Genomic DNA, 22975 nt, shown 5'->3' on the forward strand with positions numbered 1-22975 from the left:
ACGTCAGTCACTTTCAGCAGATATGAACATGACGTCAGACTGAATGATGAAGTAAAAGCAAAATGGCAGTCCAGTCTGCTGATCAGGCTGCTGACTGACTGTCTAACTCATCACTTCACGGCTGGGGTTCATTATTTTACAGACTGTTTACACCTTTCATGTTATCTCACGAGTCATATTAGGAAACCTGACAGTCATTCCAGGTGCATGACCCTAGTTAGAACAAGCACACGCACACACACACACACACACACACACAGATTACAGTATTGTTTTTGGAATTAGACGAAGACAGATTCAAGAGAGATTAGTCTTCTCAGGCGACATAATCAGATTTAGTTTTTGGCCCCGAGCATCCTCTGGAGCAGCGCTGATCTGATCTGATCCCGTCGTTGAGCACAACAGCAAAAACCCAGACTTAACCCTGCCCTCCTCCGCCTCGCTCTCCTCTCCGCCTCCTTCCACCCTTTTATTAGCACAGCTCCAGCTTTCCATTCTTGTTCTTTACCCTTAAACTTTATTAAACTACCTCATTTATTTCTGTGCTCTGTCGTCCTTTCTTCCTACGTCTGCCTCGCTCTTTCTTCTTTCCCGCCGTACCTTTTTTTCCTAAACAAGTTATTTTTTTGCTCATTACTGCCTGCTGGAAGCACGAAAGTGAGTCTAAATCGAACATTAAAGACTGTTGTGTTTATTTGTGTATTCAGCGTGTTAAAAGTGCCAACTAGCTGGCCAGTAATGTCTGTTTTCATGATGAGCCTTCCCATGGAGTTTACACCACACACTGAGTTCATTACAATAGATCAGTGGAGAAAGAAAAAGCAGAGGATGGACAAAAACACACGCATACACACTCGCACTGATGTGTAATGGGTCTTCCTTTTATGATGAGCAGCGGTAATTAAAAATGCCACTCTGTGTGACAGGGCGGGGTGGGGGGAGGGGAAGGAGGAGGGAGGGGAGAGATGGAAGATGGACAGAGAAGGGGGAGGGAGGGGAGTCTGGTCTGGTCCTCTCTTTAATGAGGATCCTAATCAACCCAGCGGAGGCTGCCCTGAGACCCCCTAGGTTCATTAGACCAGAAAAACCAGACTGCCAGTGAAGGAGGGGAAGGAGGTAGGGCTGGGTCCAAGCCGAAGAAAGGAAGAGAAAGAGGGAAAAGTTTTTTTTACTGATTGATAGAGTAAAGATGTGTTAGAGGGGAGGCAGGGAAAAGCAAAAAAGCGAAAGGAAAGTGGAGGGAGAGACGGAAAAGGAGGGGAGAGATGGGAGGATGGCCAGCGGAGATAACAGCGTGGGTCATTGGGCGAGTCACGGCTGCCATCGATCCCCTGATTGGCTGTCTGACGGTTTCAACACGGCTGCCAAACCCTTTAATACAGGGTGTCTCCTACTGTGTGTGTGTGTGTGTGTCTTTGTGTAAGTGTGTGTGTGTCACAATGACTACTATCTGTGCCATATGTGGTCCATGTCTTTGCCACCAGAACTGATATCTGTCCAACTTCCTCAGGAGGCTGATAAGAGCACCTTACAGCTGCACTGATAAACACACACACACACACACCATTCTTTTCCCAGCCAGTGAGACAAAACCTGGAGGTGTGTGTGTGTGTGTGTGTGTTGAGAGTAACGTTTAGTGACGTGTGCACACTGCGAGGTGAGAGTGTTACAAAGTGTTGTACTGGCCCTCAGCCCTTCCTTTCCCGTCCTCTCACATTGATTGGACAGCAGGACGAGGAACACACATCGCTGCGAGCAGCCCACTCAACTCCTCTCCTTCCTCTAAATGCCAAGACACAGTATGTGTGTGCATGTGTGTGTCAGGATTCATTTTGTCTGGGGGGGGGGGGGGAAATCTTATGGATAATACTCATTAAAAACAAACATATGCATTGTTTATGATGTGGTTTTTATTCTCCCTCTGTGGTTTGAATGATTGCAAAACACCAAAAACAAATCTAAAACTTAAAAGACGCAAAAATGTGACTGGAGTTCAGTCTATTACGGTAAAAATAATAATAATAATGATGTAACTCTAATCTAACTATATCATAAAAGATTTAAGGATGTTTGGATTTCAGATTGAAGATGTGAAAGAAGAGAAAAAACACTCATAGGAGCGTGGTTAGATCTACACTATATTGCCAAAAGTATTCACTCACCCATCCAAATAATTGAAATCAGGTGTTCCAATCACTTCCATGGCCACAGGTGTATAAAATCATGCACCAAGGCATGCAGACTGTTCCTACAAACATTTGTGAAAGAATGGGTCGCTCTCAGGAGCTCAGTGAATACTGTGATAGGATGCCACCTGTGCAACAAGTACTCGCTCCTAAATATTCCACAGTCAACTGTCAGTGGTATTGTAACAAAGTGGAAGCGATTGGGAATGACAGCAACCCAGCCACGAAGTGGTAGGCCACGTAAAATGACGGAGCGGGGTCAGCGGATGCTGAGGCGCATAGTGCGCAGAGGTCGCCAACTTTCTGCAGAGTCAATCGCTACAGACCTCTAAACTTCATGTGGCCTTCAGATTAGCTCAAGAACAGCGCGTAGAGAGCTTCATGGAGTGGGTTTCCATGGTCGAGCAGCTGCATCCAAGCCGCACATCACCAAGTGCGATGCAAAGCGTCGGATGCAGTGGTGTAAAGCACGCCGCCACTGGACTCTAGAGCAGTGGAGACGCGTTCTCTGGAGTCACGAATCGCGCTTCACCATCTGGCGATCTGATGGACGGTCTGATGGACGAGTCTGGGTTTGGCGGTTGCCAGGAGAACGGTACTTGTCTGACCGCATTGTGCCAAGTGTAAAGTTTGGTGGAGGGGGGATTATGGTGTGGGGTTGTTTTTCAGGAGCTGGGCTTGGCCCCTTAGTTCCAGGGAAAGGAACTCTGAATGCTTCAGCATACCAAGAGATTTTGGACAATTCCATGCTCCCAACTTTGTGGGAACAGTTTGGGGATGGCCACTTCCTGTTCCAACATGACTGTGCACCAGTGCACAAAGCAAGGTCCATAAAGACACGGATGAGAGAGTTTGGTGTGGATGAACTTGACTGGCCTGCACAGAGTCCTGACCTCCACCCGATAGAACACCTTTGGGATGAATTAGAGCGGAGACTGAGAGCCAGGCCTTCTCGTCCAACATCAGTGTGTCACCTCACAAATGCGCTTCTGGAAGAATGGTCAAAAATTCCCATAAACACACTCCTAAACCTTGTGGAAAGCCTTCCCAGAAGAGTTGAAGCTGTTATAGCTGCAAAGGGTGGACCGACGTCATATTAAACCCTATGGATTAAGAATGGGATGTCACTTAAGTTCATATGCGAGTCAAGGCAGGTGAGCCAATACTTTTGGCAATATAGTGTATCATTAGTGTCTAGATGTGCACCCATGGGCTCAGCACGATAGCAGGCCCATGTAAGTGCAAAGAGAACAAGATTAAAAGCAATTGGAAACTTTGTTGATGTGGGTACAAACGCAATCCATTTCAAAACCTTTTTGTCCGAAAAAATGAGTCTGGACTGGTTTATCGCCGGATCTAAGCTTCGTCTGAGGGCTTCAAAACCTGAATACTTGGCTCTTTATATCAGAGTTGTGCACATGGTGGTTTTAAAGGATGTGAAGAAATAGAAACTGGGGTTAAAGCTAAAAAAAACAGACAGGTGGAAATGTTCACTGCGCAGGGCTACGACACGAAAAGCACCTGAAACCGTGTTCACGGGGGTTCGGGCCTCCGTGGACCCCTGGGTGCTCACTTGCAGCCAGCCTGGGAGCAACGATTGGCTCTTCTACAACAACGCAATGCAATTTTTCAATACCGACGACTCCCAGCAGATGCTGCCATTACACAACAGATCCACCACTATGTTTAACAGCTGGCTGTCGGTTAAAGTAACCGTTTGATAATTTGACCTTTTCTGAACATAAAAACGGTCCAAACGGAGGAGACAGGCTCAAAGATTATTTTGCTTTTGGGCTCAGGGCTCCAGCGTTTGTGCTCCTTAAACCAGGTTATACATCTTTGTGTAGAAGAAGTTTCTAAATGTGAATGGCAGCCTCGCCACAAATAACATTTCTGTGACACTCACAACATATAATCTTCATTGAAGCTGTGCCTCAGAGGGTTTGATTCAATCTGTAGTGTTTTCTTCAGGCTGTCATTTTGGAGTGTTTACATCTTTCCCTGATGGTGAGGTTCGGTACTGTTCACGGTTCCTTTTGCCATTTAGTCCACATCAAATTATTGCAGGTAGTTGCACCTTTTGAAAGTTGTTCTCTGCATCTCTTTAAATGACATCTGGCTTAACACGACTCACCTGTGGAGCAGCTTTTATTGTTTTTGATCATTTGGGACTTCTGAGACATAGTTATGTTTCTGGTGGTATTTCTGTACATTTTGAAAGCACAACCTGGAGTCTCTAATACGGATGTTGAAACAGGGTGAACGGAATAAATAAAATCACTAAAGTTGGCTGTGGAGACAAAGACTGAGGCACACAGATGCGTGGACGGCCTGTAGAAAGACACCAAGCACCAAGCCTCCACCTGTCCTGCCCACAGCTATGATACTGTGACTACTCCATAAAGATTTCCATGCCAGACAACAAACATTCATTATGCTGGAGACAAACAATTCAAATTCTCCTCATCTAAATAGGCATTACAGCTTAGAGGAGTAAACAGGATTCACAGAGGAGCTTAAGTCTTTAGGATGCTGTTGTGCTTTTCTTGGCTTTGAGGATATTGAGGCACCTCTCAGTGCTAAAATCGCTCCCTGGGTCGTATGCATCTCACTGCATTAGAATAATCACCTGTTTTGTTTAACTAAATTATGGAAAACAGGACTGCCTTATGACTGAGCAAACAACTATTTTTAATCCCCAATGTGTAACTCGATTAAACGCCATTTAATGGCACTCTCTCCGACGGTGTGGGCGCAGCTAAATCGATACGTACTTTACACAAAAGTTTGCTGCTTAATAAAATTTGTGCATTTAATAAGCAAATTATTCTAATCATAAACCTCTTGCCAAAGCAATTAGTGATAAATTATAATCTTATGATAAATTATCTTGTGTTGACAGCCTGGGGAAACGCTGCAATCAAACATTAATTATTCATTGGGTAATTAAGTTCATAGGTGTTTCTCCTTCCCTTTTTCTCCCGCTCTCTCCCTTCCTTTCTTTCTGGGAGCTGTATGTTGAGTGTCCAGAGTTTAGTCATCTCAACTTTTCATTAAATCCCTGCGTGCCAAACTCAAAACACCACAAAAACCAGTCTAACCAGTTCCTGTAAACCTGCTCATCTGTATAACAGCACATTTCAGCGGACCCAACGTTATATAACTTGATCCAAAACAAAGAAACATTTAAATACTGAATAGATGCTTACGAGACAGCTTGCATTAATACTAAAAACCCATCAGGGCCGTGGCTTACGTTGCAGACACTGATGACATGTCTTCATTATTGTTTCTGGGAATTTGGGAATCTGAGGAGGAGTTTGCAGCCAAATTCAAGTGAAGGCTTCTTCTGATGTTCTTCACTATCTTTAAATGTGTGAGAGAGTCGTAATAAAATAACTGGATTTATTACTCCACCACAATTATCTTCCTGGTAGCGTGGAGAATTCTTTGAAACCGTCATACAGCTGATAGAATTAACAGAAAATATAACTGGACAGCTAAATGAAGCACTAACAATCATTTTCCCAGTAACAGAACCTCCCAGTAGTTTTCTCGATTTAAAACATGAATCGTTTTGTCAATAAAATGTCAAAAAAAAAAAGTTTCAAATGCCGACCACAGCGGCATCTTCAAATTGCTTGTTTTGTCTGACCTTCTGTCCACAACCCAAAGATACTTCATTTTAAATCACATAACAGCAACAAATCAAGAAGCTACAACCTACAAGTGTTGATAATAGATTATCAGTAGGTGCTGATAAGTTTTGTGTCGACTGTCTAATCATTACATCTCTAAAATGAGTAAATATCACATGAAGAATGTTTAAATTCATTGAGTTTTCTTGGTGTCCAGCCAAAACATTTCTTTGCAGTTGCGCTGGTTGAATATGCAGCGTTTCCTAAAGCCATGACGCTCGTGTGAGTGAGCAACAGAATGTGAGTTGACACGATGTCATGCAAGTTCAAAGCATTTTCCAGAGATGCTTCATTACAATATTCTACCCTGCTTCAGTGTCAAATGTGAAAATATTGACCTGGAACACGTCCATCTGCTGAAAGGCTTGTTGTAAATCATCTTCTCTGACTCTTTTACTGCCGTCTACCAGCAGTGCAGACGTAACAGAATCACGCAGATGTTCCACAACTGTATACAAAACCTGCAGCAGCACTCGCACAAATACTATTTTTTTTCTTTCTCATGACTACATATAATTGACAATTCAAACCTGAGCTGTTCGCCAGACAGACAGGTACCAAATTGTGTTCTGAAAATAGCCGGCCGGCCCAGATATGTCAGATGGGGTTGAAAGGACAAAGCGTGTTTGCGGGAAAAACAACGCCAGCATTCATCAAGTTCAATTACATGGAAGAGACATCAAACTTGGACAACAAGACGGCGAAGCAGCTCTAGTTGAGGGAATTTTATTTATTTTTTTTGTCTTATTTAAAGTTTTTTTTCCTCCCTCACTGGAAGAGACAGCCTATTACCAATAACAACGATTTGGATGAAGACATGAGGAAGATTAAAGAATCAAAGAAATAATGAGCTCTAACTGCCCCTCTTTGTTTTTCGCTCATAGCTTTGCTCCAGACATCTATCAGACTGCGACTCTCTGATTCTCTCTGTGTGATGGAGTGGCATGCTGCTGCCATCTAAAGGCGCAGGACGACTTTACTCCGTTCAACGCTGCGTGTGACAGAACTGTGAAATACTTCATTACAGGTTCATCCAATACATCTCCCCTCGGTCCGAGCGAAATACTCACCCTGTGCAAGACAGACGTGATCAACTAATGGCTTCAAAGTGCCACTTGTCACCGAGGATGTGTTGCTGATTGGCTGTGTGTGTGGGGGGGGGGGGGGGGGGGGGGGGGGGGTGAAAGGTTGAGAAGGACAAATGTGAGGGATTTAATTAGACAAATAATGCTGCTGTGTCCAACGTACAGGCAGGAACACAAAGAGATATCCCTGTAATCCCTTGTAAGCTCTGGCCAGGTATAAGTGCTGGACAAACATATGTTTGGTAATGTAATTACACTGAGGTCTTAAGGCTTTCTATACACATGCCCAGAAATACTTTGTGCTGCATGTTGGAAACTGCATATACCCACAAAAACACATACTACACCTGCAACACACATAAGAAGCTAATCATCACATTTTCCTATCAAACACTATGAATGGAAACCTGTTGTGTTTTGAGAAAATAAAAATAAAACACTATGAAGCCTAAACATTTGACAAAATAACAAGTAATTCAATAACTTCAGAGGTTAATGAAGCTCTGAGCTGCATGTTTATCATTCTTATTTATGTTTGTTATGTTGCCTAAATAAATGTTTGCCCTGTAAAATATGCTGTTATCAGACAGTTTCATACTACCTACATTCATCATATATATGATACCACAGCGACAGTAAACACTTATCTGAGCGAGTGTTTATAACGTGTTCACAGGGAATGCTTCTGATTGGCTGAGGGTGTGGTTTATTTTTAGATAACCGCACAGGTTTAATGTTGTTGCCTCGGCTGTTACTAGGAAACAATATCAAGTGTCAATACAAATCTTTTCATTCAGAACTAATAATATACTGTATGAATGGGCAATATTTGTAATATTTATATATATATATATGGTAATTCACCGGATAAAGGACTTTGGGCTCTGGTGAATTATTTCACATTTTATACACTAGACGATTAATCGTGAAGATAAAGGGCAGATTAATCGATAATGAAAAGAATCGTTAGATGCAGCAGTAGATCAATTGTTTCGATTCTTCTGCAGTCAACAGCATGACGCATTCTGACGTGTCGCATTATAGTCAAATAATACACTCGTCAGAGAAGTCCATTATTTTCTTATATTGGGGAACCTAATCATGTGTTATCACTTGCATACCGGCATAAAACAAAAGTCTCCTCTGCTAATTAAAAGTAGGCAAACTCTCAGCTACATTTCAGAGAACATCCGCACACACACACACACACACACACACACACACACACACACACACACTCATCATGGTTTAATCAGTGCGGATGTACTGTGGAGGCCCTTTCCCCCTTCGGTGCCAGGCGCTATTGTGGTGATGACTGCACTGGCATATTGATGTCAAGTCTTTATTGTGTGGGTTTACGGCGGAGAGGGAGTGTTGATTATCTTGTAACCTCTCCACCCTTCTCTCCACACCTCGCTCCCTCTTAGCTAACAACGTCAATGTGTGTGTGTGTGTGCGTGTTTGTGGGTTTAGCCTAATGAAAGCTACAGGCCCACAGCCTCCATCAGACGCTCTCATGGCTGTGTCTATGTGCTGGGTCTCTCTTATCCCTCGCTTACATAAAAAAGAGCTTTGAAGGGTGTTTGTGTTGCTCCCCCATGTCTGACTGTCGCTGAGCCGCTGCCTCCGTCCTTGTTCGAAAACCCAGATATTAAAGTTACACAGCGGCAAAGATGCGGCGAGTGAAAAGAGGAAAGATGATAGAAGATCTATACACAACAGGGGGAAAAAAAAAAAATAATAATAATAAAGCGGGAGAGTAAAAGGAATAGTTTCTGAAAGTCAGACATCCAAACAGGCAGACAGATCTGAAAGACAGAGGCATGGTTAGATCTGCAGACAGCTCACACAAGCAGAGAGAGATGCTAATAGAAAGAGGAGAGGATGAATGAGCAGAATGTGAAGGATGACAGGCTTTTTGCTCTTCTATCAAAGTCTGTGAATGCACCCCCCCCCCCCAACCTTTCCACTGTAATGTACAGGGGGTGGACAAAATAACAAGAATACCCTAACAATACTTCCTTTGCAGAGCTGTGGACTGCGTCACAACCCTTTATGTTAACTTGTACACCGACGGGAAGCACGGCTGTCCCCACCCTCGAGTATTGAACATAAGCTACACGACACCAGAGCGACAACGGCCCGATCCAATACACATGTTGGGAAAGAGCATTATTCTGTGTCATAGTGGAGGACAACCACCTCTGAATGCCTCACAGGGCCGTGTCCTGATGGATCACTCGTCCACATCAAACAGGATGTAAAAGACTGAAAGATCAAATTGGTGGTTCCACCTGAGACATCACGTCTAATCTGACCGTGACCATCTCACACATCAAGTGACATTTTACGTCACATTACATAAACTTTACCTACGACAAATGTTACTCAATTTAATTCTTTAGGCGTTTGATTGGCCAGTAATAAACCCGTCCTCCAAGTAAGCATTCGACCCACTGCAGAGAGCAATCTCCCGCTAGCCAAGAATTGTATTTGAACTGTAAAAAGTGTAGTTCTGTTTAGGCATGTTGGTTGGTATGTTGTCAGCCAGTTTAAATCTAAAATTACAACTTATAAAAAGGTGTTCTAGAGGCATTACTGCACCTTGTTGGGGAACTAGAATCCAAACCTACAACACATTTTGCCCTGAGTTCAACCCATCAACACCCTCACACTCTCACATCCATATCCTTTGCTTTAATTGATGGACCCGTAACAGCCAACACTACCCTTTAACCTCCTCCAACAAAGCATTTGATAGATAGAAGCAGCACACAGGGCCGCCTGGGGCAAAGGCAAAACGGTTCCTCCACCAACGCACATGTAGTAAATGTATTCATGTGAATACGGTGTGTGCTCAGAGCTGATACCTCTGATAACCAGGCTGTGACCTCATCACTCCCCTCCAGTACACACCGACACCATTACAGCAGAAATTGAGGAGTGGCAATAATAAAGCACAGAGCTATCGGAGCTGTAGGAGCCGGCGGGTACCTGGTCCTTCCTCTGACAGACCACAAGGGGAATAGAGCATCCAGTGAGCACCTGCAGCTGCACCTCAAGACGTGTCACCTATACGGCAGATAATGATTTACATTAAAAATCTCATGGATTCAAGCACACAGCCTCCTGAAATGAAATGTTAATGTAGCACTGGTGGCCATCAGAGTGCAGCTGCAGCACAAACTGCACAACAGGAGCTTTGAGTTCTGAGACGAGTAATAAATGTGACTTAAGGTGAAACAAATTACTGAGCAGTCTGTGTGCAAAACAATATTAAACTCATATTTACATCCATAAAGCCAATACAGTGTTACCATCATGCCATCATTACATTAACCAGAGTCTGCACTGAACCAAGAGACAAAACACCATCAAACTGCTTTAAAACCAACTGAAGGACAGGAGGAAACAAACAGCTCTTCCAGTTCAATAAAAGATCTCATATTTAACACCACAAACCAAGCAAATAGCGACACACAGCAGGGTGACAGCAGCAAACACACACAGGTCATCCATCAGCAGCATTCAGCAGGTAGCCTCGAACACCAACAGCAGCTGAACTAAACCGAGAGCAAAAAGCAGCTCTTACTTTGTCAGGGGAAGACTTGGGAATAAATCCTTCAGGGGGGGGGGGGGGTTCAGGAGTCACCGCTGGCCACAGGTAATGTTAGCCGACAGCAGGACAGGAGAGTCCCGCATCGTCGGCCGTGCAGGTGATCGGCGAGGCTCCTCCACAGACCCCTCCTGAAGCTTCGTGCAGCCAAAACAAAAACAGCACAACAGGGTCAGAGCCCCCCCCCCCGAGCTAAACGACACAACACTCTGCAGACTGTTGCTTCATTAATCAGGGGGTGCGTTTCATTTGTGTTCCAGCTGATAACATGTGTCATGTGACTGCAGCACCGCACAGGAGCCGTTCGGACCGTCAGATTGTTGTAAAAACGACCTCTTCTTTTTGAGGTTTGATGAGCTAAAGAAAGTAGTTGCTGTGATCTGTTCTAACAAACTGTCAAACTGTCAAACTTAGCTTGTTGTTCAGAAAACATCAATAAAGTGGTATTAAGAGTTAGAACCACTACTGGCCACATTTCACACTTGCAAAGACAGGGCCGGAGCCAGGATGTTAGAAATACTTAGTAGGTCAGGAGTCCAACCCCCCCCCCCCCCCCATCTGAAGCCTTTCCACTGAAGACATGTTCGACTAACCCCCAAACAACTCTGGACATTGACATTGGTGTCATCGCCCGTCTCAGTTCATTAAACTCCCTGAAAATACAACATTATCTTAACACACTTAGATATCAGTCCTAACTTAAAATCTACTGAGGAAACTAATGAGAATGTGTAATTTAATTTTTTACATTAGTGGCACTAATTCCACGTGTGAACTGCGGGGTGAGGTGTGCACCTCCATGCGTGTTTATGTTCGTGTGCAGCAGTGATAGCAGCACTCTTTATTTGCCTCACTTGCACTTCCTTGTGTCTGCAGCTCTCCATCTCAGCTCCGGGCCGCGGTACAGCTGCAGTAATTGCCACCGGAGCGATTGCTCCTCATTAGATGCTATGGAAGCTGTAATTGGCCATCCCGGGCATAGCGATCAATGCCACCGTTATTACCAGGATTTTCAGGCACCCAGGACCCAGACAGCAGGCCCGGCCGAGGCCAAAGGGGAACTGGAAGGGAGGGAGAGGTGAGGCTCCACAGCTTGTTATGGCTGCACAGAGACTGGACAACTACTTGTCTAGGTGTCTATCGACAGCTCGCCGTCCAACATGCATCTGCTCTCTCCGTCCAGCTCATTGACACTCTCCTCCACAGAATCTGTCTTTCAGCTTCATCCCATCTCTCACCCTGCCTCATTAATGGGACTGCTTTTCTGCGGTGAACTCGTGCTGCCACACCAGCCCTGTCAAAGGGTCATGTTGTGTCCAATCTACAGTAGAAACCCCAGCATCGCAGCCATCGCTGAGTGCTTTTTGCTTCATTTGAGCAGTAAATGTATTAAATTGCTGCACGTTTAACATTTAAAACATGGTTGTAATGTGCAGCTTTTAAAGCAATTATAATGTCAAGGGAATGAACGCGCTGATGACTGCCTGTAGATTTGGAAAACACATCTGTTAAGATGTGCTCTCTGGCCGACCTTCATGAAGTGTTTCCATCGAGCTGAGGCACAAATGAGCCCACACATGACAGTCAGAAGAACTGATACAGGTTTCAATAGTCAAAATCAAGTTAATTCGCTTTAAAGCAAGTGAAGAATCATTCACATAGTTCTACACTTCGTATCGGAGAGAAAAATACACATTTAGAAGCAAAAGTGTGTCTTAAGCAACCTCTAAATCCATCCGTAATTCAGGTAGAATAAGAGAAAAGATGGCTGCCCAGTGAATCTATTATCATTATGGATCATTACAGGTCATGAATTAAGTTGATTATGTAAATGAAAGTTGAAGACAACCCAACTCAGAAGTATTATTCATGACGCCCTTGATAATCTTTCACAAAACAGTGAAACCTCTAGAGAAGAATTTTACTTTCTCTGAGTCAAACCCCCCCCCCCCCCCCACCCCCAGTGATCCCTTTCTGCCCATTACCAGAAATACATATAATACATAAAAGCCTCAGACGTCCACCAGCCTTTCACCTGCCTCCTTTTGTGCATTAATTTAGACTCTGTAAATACAGTATATCAGAAATGTAGAGGGACTTCATCAAGTGAAGGTTATTTATACATGTATACCACATGATGGAGGTATTGAGTCACCTTCAGCCTCCACAATGTCCTTTAAAGCTTTTCTTTTGTGGGGAATGCCTTTTCATTTTCATTTTTGTTTGAGAAAAAGATGAAATATTCTTATCATCGTTTTAAGGAAAATGCATTCTTGTGGGTCCACAGACCTCGGTTCAAGTTCTGAATTCATGTCATTATCACAGGACCCTAAATGAATACGTCATGTAACGGGTTAATCCAGAATTGGCAACCAAAAGGCAGAGCAGGCAGCAGCCGATGGGAGACTCAGCAGGGGGTGCACAGGTGAGGATTTGCAGGTCTGTAGAAGCGGATGAGGTGGGAGAGCACATGACCACATCACAGGCTCATCAAAACAGCCGTGGACACATTTTATTCACCCAGGCTGTATAACCTCCCGTAAGTAGTTTTATGTGCAGTGAAGTTTATGAGTCTGCTTTCCACAGAGCAAGGCTAACACTTTAGCACCTAACGTCACCCTGGAATACTAATCCAGTGATTTAGAGGCATTGTGAGATTAACTGCCAGTTAAACATTTAACTCATATAATGTATTTTTCTAACTTGAGGCAAACTTATTTCTCCAGCTCTCTTCTGTTGGCGGCAGTGAAATAAATGTTTTATCTGTTTAATACATCAACAATTAACGATTCTTTGCACATTAGCTAACATGAAATAAGTATCATGGTGGTTATAATTATATATTTATCATTGCGTCTGCAACAGTTTCAGGTGAGCCTTAAATTCTTTCTGTTTTTGCTCCATAAACTGAAGATCCAGAGTTTCTTATGTGAGCACATGTGAACGAGTCCTCAGCTCAGGAAAGAAATGTGGAGAGCTTATTGAATTCTGCGAGACAGGCAAACCTTCGCCATTACTCTAATAGCACACCGTTATTTCTATGATTGGCAGTGGCCCCTGGTGATATGAAAGCTCTGCAGCATTTGCTGTAATTAATAGCATCACCACACGGTGGGGCGGCTTATGATCAATGTGCATGAAAGCTGTAATCACCAGAGTCGATAGAGTCCAGCCGAGGAAAATCACACATGATCGTGAATCTGAGGTTGTAGGATATTGAACATCTATATTGTGTGTTTACTTTGAGTGGTTTCATTCCAGTGTGCTGTTTTTAGACGGGAAAAATACTGTGAAGACCCTTTAAACACTCTGTGGGTTCTGTTATCTATTGAAGAAATTAAAGGTTAAATCTAATCATACATGCAATGAGGCTCTTCATCGGCACGAGGTAACAACATGGATCAAAGCAGGGACGTGGATTTGTTGTGTCACACTGCCCTCTTTAGGATATATGTATGATGTAAGTGATGGAAGCAGCTTGCAGGTGGACGAAAGACACCACAGAGGGGCAGCATCTACCTAAAGAGCGTGATTCTTATTTGATGTCTTGGAGCAAAAACATTTTTCTTCTCCTCAACACACTCAGCTGTGCTCCAGGTTTGAGGGTTTGAAGCCAAAGATCGTGGCCTGAAGTCACCCTGTAGACCCGTGAGAGTACGGTCGACTCAAAATCCACGACTCTAATCAATGAAATGTACATATGAGGTTGGTTTTGTCGAGATAGACGAAGCTCTTCATGTTGTAAACAACCAAAAGATAAAAATAAGGTTTCACTTCCCCACTGTATAATAGGTAGAGTAGGTCAAAGGCCTAACAGAACACATTATGCTAACTTTAATCCTGTGTTGGTGACCTCAAATTCATCATTAGTGACACACTCCAACACCACAGTCTCAACACGTGAAGAGTGGCTCGATCGACGGCGATTAAACCCGTGGGATGGAAATGGTTTTCTAGACGTGAGGAGCAAACTCCTGCGTTCAGAGTCCTGATGGATGCATGTATAATTAACTGATGGGAACTGTGTGGAACGCTGATTTTAAGAAGGAATCGAAAATGAAGTTTAAATGAAGCCATTTTTATTAATGAGGCCCTCAGGCTGTTAGATTTCAGCTGCGGCTCTACACGGAGAATACGGATACATCAGAGTTATCCATCTAGCGCCTGTGAAACGTATGTAAAACACATGTATCATGAAGCTGGAACACGGGCATATTTTATGTGCTTATTAAATACCGGATACCATCACATTGTTTCTTTCCTGCTTTGCCTGCTGCTCAGGGGCAACTTTTACCTGGTGATGAAATAGAATTTTTTTACTTTACATGTTAACAAGATGTTCCTGAATGATGCCGGGAAGAAGCCACCGACTTCCCAGAAGACTGGATTCATCACGTCAGATGCACAGACGTTGATCCTCTAACACCGAGGAGTCTTTTGCAGTGACGTCCTCTGCTGTGTCCCCCTGCAAGTCTCCATTCCTCCACACGATGGCAGTGTTGCGCTGCTGAATACTGCACTCGGTTCAGCTCAGCCTGCCTCCTGTCCGCCGCTCAGCTTCCTGCAACCAACATAGACGGACGCCAGTGACACAAGTCAACTGAAATAAGAGACCTTGATGGAGTTATTGATGGAAGTACCTCTGAATTAGTGATTAGTATTACTAAGTAGTATTAGGAAGAGAGAAAACCTCACAGATGTAGAGGAATCTGAAAATAGATATGAATTACTTTCTTTTTGAATGAGCCACATGTGTGAGCTTCGGTCCACTGTGCTCAGTCTGGTAACTCCTCCATCTTTAGGCCCATCAGTCCGTCACCCCCCCCATTCTGATGCATTATTGGTCCACTCTGTAGGGCCCAGGAAGCATTGGGAGATAAGGAAAAAAGGCCAGGCTCTGTGATCCCTCAGATAGCACCTAATCACATTCATTACATCAATTAGGGCAGGCCAACACAACACCGGGCTGGGAGTCAGACCTCCATCTCCCGCTGATCGATGCTAAACACGGAGCACATCCTCTAGTCTTCAACCTCCACCCCGTAGACCGCCGTACTGTACTTACCCTCACCTGCCAAACTGGTCCTCCACTGGGAGATCGCCACTGGTAGGGAGTTTGTAACAAATTGTTGTTAGCAGGATTGAATTGAAACGAGTTTTTGAAAGCTGGTACTGATATTTCTTGGATTGAGGATGCCAGTTGCCAAATTATAAATCTACTTCAGGCTATTTCTCTGATTGAAATTCACCAAAATTACAGGGATCAACATTTTATATTGAGACCACAGGACACTTGATTATTGATTAATTAGAAATATAGTCATTGACACAGCAGTTATGTGTCTAAAAAACACATTTCAAACTAATTCAACCCAGTTTTAACCTTGATGTAAAGTTAAAGGCCTAGACAGTCGATATAAAGAACCGATCAATAATACATTACAAACGTAATAAAACATCATATCGATTAAATCACACACAGAATACAAACACAATCCCAGTATATTGGCAAACTGATCTATTCAACGGTAGACTTTAAGTGGTGAGGATATTAAGTGGTTTAAAGCAGGAGTTGAATGCACATCCTGAAATCCCCTGTGTGTAACTCAGTCCATATAATGATTACCAAAGTCGAATCTTTAAGAAGGCAGACTTTTTGTATCATATTATAAGTCCAGACAGCAGTTAAGCTCTGCACAATGGTTCTTGAATGATAAATATAAAATCATAATCTGAGCTGGTTGGTCATTAGATGTAATTTCAACAGAATCTTCGGTCCTGTGACAAACCACAGAGCTGCTTTCTCTCCCTGCTGATAGATAACAGAAGCTGCGTGAGACGCCAGCGTCAGGTAGAAAATAAAGAGGACAATTTCTCCACGTGTGTGAGTTTTACTGGTTCAATAATCTCCACATTCGAATCCTCTTTAGGAGAACCAACCTGAAACCAAATCCTAGAAAATGTGTTCATTTAGTCTTTCGACTAATGTTCCCTCTGCTGAGTCCAGATGAAAGTTTAATTCTTAGACATCAACGTAACTATAAAATGTTGATAGTGAAACAGCTGAAAAGGGTCAACATGGCTGAGAGCTCATATCTCATATATTATATATATATTTATAATGTTAATGTTGCCTAAAATTAAAACCCTAAACACTAAAAATATGCTGTTTTATGCCTGCCATCTCTGGTAGCTTTGGTTGTACTTCTAACAGCAGAACTATATTGATTTGAGATTTTTGGCTGTAAAACTCTGAGACACTGAGGTGTGTTTGCGCTGAAAAATAGGCGGCCTATTTCTTTATTCGCTCCATCAAATAATCCATCACATTTCCCTCCAAATCTGATGGACCTTGACCTCTGATCGGAGCTTTTCTGTGTTGGTTCGGTTTATTATAATGTAGGGAATCATATGAAAACACAAGGAAACAGACAGGAGGGAGGGTCACACTCAGTTTGAGCTGATGACACACACGTCAGATGTCACAAGGTTAAAACCACACGGCCACATCAGTCGCTAGCATGTACTGTACTTCCTGCAGGTGTTGCGTGTGGACGCGGAGCATGTGACACGCTCAGGAATGGTTTTCATTTGTGGAATGGCGCCTCAGGCGTTCACAACGCCGATCGCGGCGTGATGGACAGGTATGCCTCAAAAATGTTCATCTTCTTCTGCAAGCTAAATGACTCGTGACCATCAGGCGCACTGTGCAGCACATGTGTGTCATCGATGACCTCCTGACTGAGTTGGCTTCCTCCTGAACCCTTTCGCCTTCCTCCCCCCGGCGACAGAAAACCTGGTGACACCAGCATGAGCGACAGGCGAGGAAGAGGAGAAATGGCGCCGAAAACTGGAGGGAGATAAAATGGATAGATAAGGTCGGGGCATCTGAGAAAAAAAATGGGGAAGTGGATAGATTGCGACAGAAGAGAGAGAGAAAGAAGAAAGGGGGGTGGGGGGGTGGGGGGGTGATGCTATTGATACACTGAAGCTGCAGAAAGAGGAGAGGAAGGTGCACTCCATTTCTTTTTTTTCCTCAAAGTGCTATCGGAAGACATACATTACAATGACAGCACTGTGACCACGCCAACCACATAAAAAACACACCGCCTTTATTTCATCTCCCACAGATAGTTATTAATAAAAACCAGGACAAGGACACACACACACAGAGAGAGAGAGAGGAAAAATAGACGAGAAGAGGCAATGGAGAGTCGAAGAGGAGAGACGAAGGAGGAAGATCATGTTGTGAGGAGGCTTGTCCGCCAGACAACGTGAAGTCGAGAGCAATGGGACTCACACCTCGATTTGTCAGTGTGATGAAATAAGCTACCGGCCACAATCCCATACTCCACACTCTCCACTGACGTGACATCTAAAGCATCTCTTTTTCCTCTCCCTTCCCTCCTCTTCCCTTCCGAGTATTCATGTATGCCCTTATTTCTCTTCTTACTTCCTCTCACAGACTCTCTCTCTCTCTCTGCCTTTCTCTCTGCGAGTCTCTGCGTTATCAGTATCTGACACACAGTGAATCAGGGAGTATCTAGCGGCCCGCTATCAGACCTCTCTTCATCTCCCACTGCCCCTCTGTGCTCAGGCCTATCAATCAGAGAGCCGCTGCCAGGACAGATGCCCCCGACACAACCGCAACCACCGACACATCTCGCATCTCCCACAACGCAGCAATGGAACACAATTAACAGGAGGTGTTCAAAATACAGCTGAGTCCAAAGTTTAGCGTAATATGACGTCCATGATGAAGTTCTGTCGGACTCATATTCAATCAGATATTGGTCAGTGAAGTCATGCGATGGATGTTTCATGTCTTTCCACAAAACCAGCTCCATGGTGAGTGTCCGCGAGCGTGTCCCCGGTTCAGTTTCAGCGAGGGATGTCGCATCTCTCCCCAAAATTACAACAGCAGAATGACAATTGTAGTCAACGTAGAGTGCACATTTTGCTTTTATTTGATAATGACAGACAGCATGGGGGACACGGGGGTATGACATGCAACGAAGGTCCCCGGCCAGAATCAAACATGTTATCCGTCAAAAACACGACTGTCTGTTTTATTGAAACAGCCCCAAATCACACATTTCCCTCCGATGGATTTACAGTCTGAATAACACATGACCCCCCCTTTCTTTAGGCCTTATCCTATATATTATTTGTCTAATTTAACAATCTCAGCAATCTTTAACAATCGTCCCCCATGACAGGACTAATATTTATAATATCAGCTACCCACTTACAATCTTTTCATATATTTGGCATGAAAATGACTAAATGAAGAGTCACATGACAACTTCTACTGGCTGCAACATATCAAACGCACCCCCAGGTGCACCAAGGCCCACTGTTTTGCTCAGCCTTTTTCATGAGCCCTGCTAAGCTAACATGCTAATGTTCATGTAGCATTTAAGCTCACCAGTCAGCAACAGGCTCAGCATGTTTGGATCTACGAAGATTCTTCTCCCAGTGATCAGTGCTGCACCTCAGCAAGGTAGAGGCTGCGTCTGCTCACATTTCTGTCTCGGCTGCTGATGGATTGCTGTTGGTTCGGCTGCTGATATCTGCGGTTATGGTGCTTTCATCTTGCTATGTTGCTGTGTTTGCATGACCATGAGCTGTGGATTCATTTCTTGTCGTGACTGAGCGTGTTTTTCTTTTGCTTGTTTGTTTCCTGCGTGCATTATGAGGCCTTCAAGCTGCTGATTTACATGGTGGTGAACTATGAATCATCATCATGTTTGGGTGTAATGAGCTGAGTTCATTGTGCAGCAGTTTGTAACCGTTTTGTTGTTTGCTGCCTTTAAGGATGTTAACATGACGTGTTTATACAATTATTCTCCTGCAATGTTGATGTTTGTGATGTGTACATGTACATGTGCTGATGTTTGTGATGTGTACATGTACATGTGCTGATTTCTTGCTTCTGCTCTGCTGCTGTTTGTGTTCTTGGCAAACGCTGTGAAGACTCTGATGCTGCTGTCTATTTTTGGGATCTGGTAGCTGCTAATTTCTGCTTGTATGCGGGTTGCTGGTTATTGTGATGATGGTAATAATAATGTATATGGCACCTGATGCTTTGATATTGTTTATTTACCTGGTGTGTTGAAATCAACAGATTAACTGAGTTTAGTTTGAAAATGTTTGTGTGCTTCTGGCAGTTTTATTGCTGTATCACAGATCTGCTTGTGGTTGATGTTTCGGCATCTACCAGCTGATCATTTCTCCTGTCGCCATCTACTTATGTGCATTTTTGTTTCATTGTATTATTTGACTTTCTTGTGGTGGCTGTGCTTATTGTTGTTTGGGTTGCTGCATGTGGTCGGTCAGAGTGGTTCAAATGCATAATGTTTGTTTTGCTCTGTGCCGAGCTGTTTTTCCTTCAGGTCGTTGTCTTCGCTCTGGGGCTGGTTGTTGGCTCTTTGCGAACTCTCGTTGCAATCACTTCCTGCTACTGCTGCACCTCTCATCTGTTCCGCGGGAGTTCAACCATAAGTTGGTATCAATATCAACCAAACATTTTTTGCGCTCCGTAAACTGCTGCAGCACAACGGAGGGCATCGTACATGTAGACGGTTGAGGTTGTGCTTGTCACTGTAGAGGTTTGGACCTGCCAAATAACGATGGAACTCCATATATCTTTGGCTTTGACAGTAAAAGACTAAAGTGTGTGTAGCACCAGAGCTAATCATTACACAACTGCTCTGCTGCAAGTGCACATCCACACTTCTCTGTGCTATCTTAACTATGTGTCAGGTAACAGCACTGATGTCTGTGCTGATTGTATGGAGCTTCAGGCTTGATTGGGATTATATCTACATTTCTAAAAGGATTCTAGATTTAAAAATTGACTTTCCCTGTTCAGAAACTCTCTTCTGAGCCGCAGCAGCCTCTTCATCAAGTTAAATATGTATTATCACATTGCCTGCGCAGACTCTACTCTCGATTTGCAAACAGACTAATGGTTTGTAGAAGCATAAATCACTCCGTAATATCTGCATCACTGTTGGCCTTCAGAAAGCTCATGGTGGTTTAGACCCTTGAATCTCGAATTAAGTTAAATCCAATGCACAGACATGTGACGAAAGGAGGGATAAAAGTATGTTTGAGACTCTCATCTATTATTGAAGAGGCCACTAGATCCAGATCACATCAGGCCTGGGACAGTAGATAGTGTTTCATGGTGGCTTTGTCTTTAAATATTCTCCTAGATTGAAAGCTTCAAAGTAAACTTCAATTACTGCAGTGATTAGATCTGGCCTGCTCCATTAGAGGACATTCTAGCTCGGGGGGGACAGACAGAGAGAGCAGGGCGAAGACTCTCAGACCCCCAGCCGAGGAATTACTAACTATTGATCTTGCTGCCACAAGCCATCTGACAATGACATTATAGTTGTGTAGCTTCAGAAGGAGCAGTACAGTTCAGCACAGGGGCTGACGTAGTCCCTGCAAAGCACTTAGACATGGGGATGAAATCCTGTTCCATTTGAGATGGGATAGAGAGCAAAGGATTTCTGCCGGCTGTGGGTTAAAGTTCCAATTTGATTCAGTTTTTATCATTTTGTTTTGAAATACTCCATGGCTCAGTGTAAGAATAGTCGTTTTCAATGTTTTCTTTGACAATGTGGGCTTCCACACCAGTCGCTGAAGAGACATTGTGTTCACAGGTTTTCTTTTTTCTAAGTCATAAACTGATGCAAACAAATTTAGCAAGTTCTTATGGTTAAGGGTGTGTGTATTCTTATAAGTGGTATTTACATTACAGCACCAGCAAGAATGTCCTGCATTTCAGCTCCTTCCTCAAATGTTGTTCGTAAATTCTATATATAATCTAGACCTCACAAACTCCTTAAAGAGCCTGATGGGACCGATATGCCATGTTTGTTTGACTCTAAATCGCCCAAAGGTGTGAATGTTTGTTCCTGCGTGTTGGTCTACTGGATAAATTGGCGACCAGTGTGGGGTGTGCCCCGCTTCCCACCCATTGCATGCTGGGATAGGCTCCAGATCCCTGCCACCCAGAACAGGATAACAGGTTTAGAAATTGGATGGAGGGATGAAAAGGATATACCTTCAGAAGGCGTCGAGTGCAGGGAGCCAGTTGTGACGTTTTTTTTTTTAAATGGCATCAAATAAATAAAGGAATAAAAATGAAATAAAGTAATCACACAAACATAAAGTAAGACTTCTTGCACTGTCAAACTGCAAGAAGGGAGACCAGGTGATGTTTCATCAATGGATGAATGAAACTTTAAGGATAATCTACATCGTTCTAATACGCACACAACAATATATACTGTTTCTTATTTAAATAAAATGTGCACATTCTTAAGGGTTGTTCAGTCTAATGCTACACCAACAAGAAGACTCCGAGTCAGTCCCAGATTTTAAATACTAAAAAGAGCATTTCTATCACAACGGTAATTGGTATTGTAAGTTAAATATGTTGAAACTGGTGTAAGAAGAGAAGTGGGATGGGAGTGGGAAGTGGCCTTAAATAATCAGTCCTATAATATGTTTTTCATACTTTAATATTTGCATATTGAACTCATATATTGTCTTTTATGATGTTATTTCTTTTTTGCACGTCTGATACTTCGTACCTCGTCTGCATGTCTGAAAATAGTTTGTTCATGTGGTTCAGTTCTGTAGTTCTGTCGCTCTTGTTTTCAAATACACAGTATGTATCTTAATGTCAGACGTGGAGAGCCTGTTTCTGTACTTATATATTAGAAGGTTAATCAAAGCTAATGCCCCTTTTTAATGTTAATGTTGCTCAACCTCTCATGTTTCAGAAATAGCGTAGAGCTCAGGGCTCTGCGGACCTTGAAACCAGCAGATTGAGTAGAAATGACGAGGTAATGTATGACCTTGATAATGATCCTGATGGTTTTCTTTGTCACAATGCCAATACTGTTAATAATGACAGTGATGATGATGGATATGATGATGATGATGACGATAATGATGGTGCTCCCAGTGATGGTGCTGGCACTGTTGATGCTGCTGATGATTGTGGAAATGAGCATGTTGATAAGGCCGAAACATTTTCTTTGAGCAGGCATGGCTCCTGATAACAGTACTGTAAGTCTACACTGATAGTCCCACTGACCATCTTATCTACTACATCTCGCTGTCAGACATCCACTTCCCTTTCCAACCTGATCAACATCCATAATCTTGAAACAAACACGAGAGGCTAAATCACAGAAACGTAATGAACAGAGGAGGCTGGATTTGATTTAAAATAAAAACAGGGGTGCGAGAGAAAAGGTCTTCGGGGGGGGGGGAAGTGAAGAAGAACACGGCCACTCAAGTAGGAGAGGGGAAGATGGAGACAGAGAGGCAGAGAGGGGAAAGAAAGAGAGAGCGAAAAGGCAG

The sequence above is a fragment of the Enoplosus armatus genome, chromosome 22, assembly GCF_043641665.1.
Source record: "Enoplosus armatus isolate fEnoArm2 chromosome 22, fEnoArm2.hap1, whole genome shotgun sequence".
Lineage (NCBI taxonomy): Eukaryota > Metazoa > Chordata > Actinopteri > Centrarchiformes > Enoplosidae > Enoplosus > Enoplosus armatus.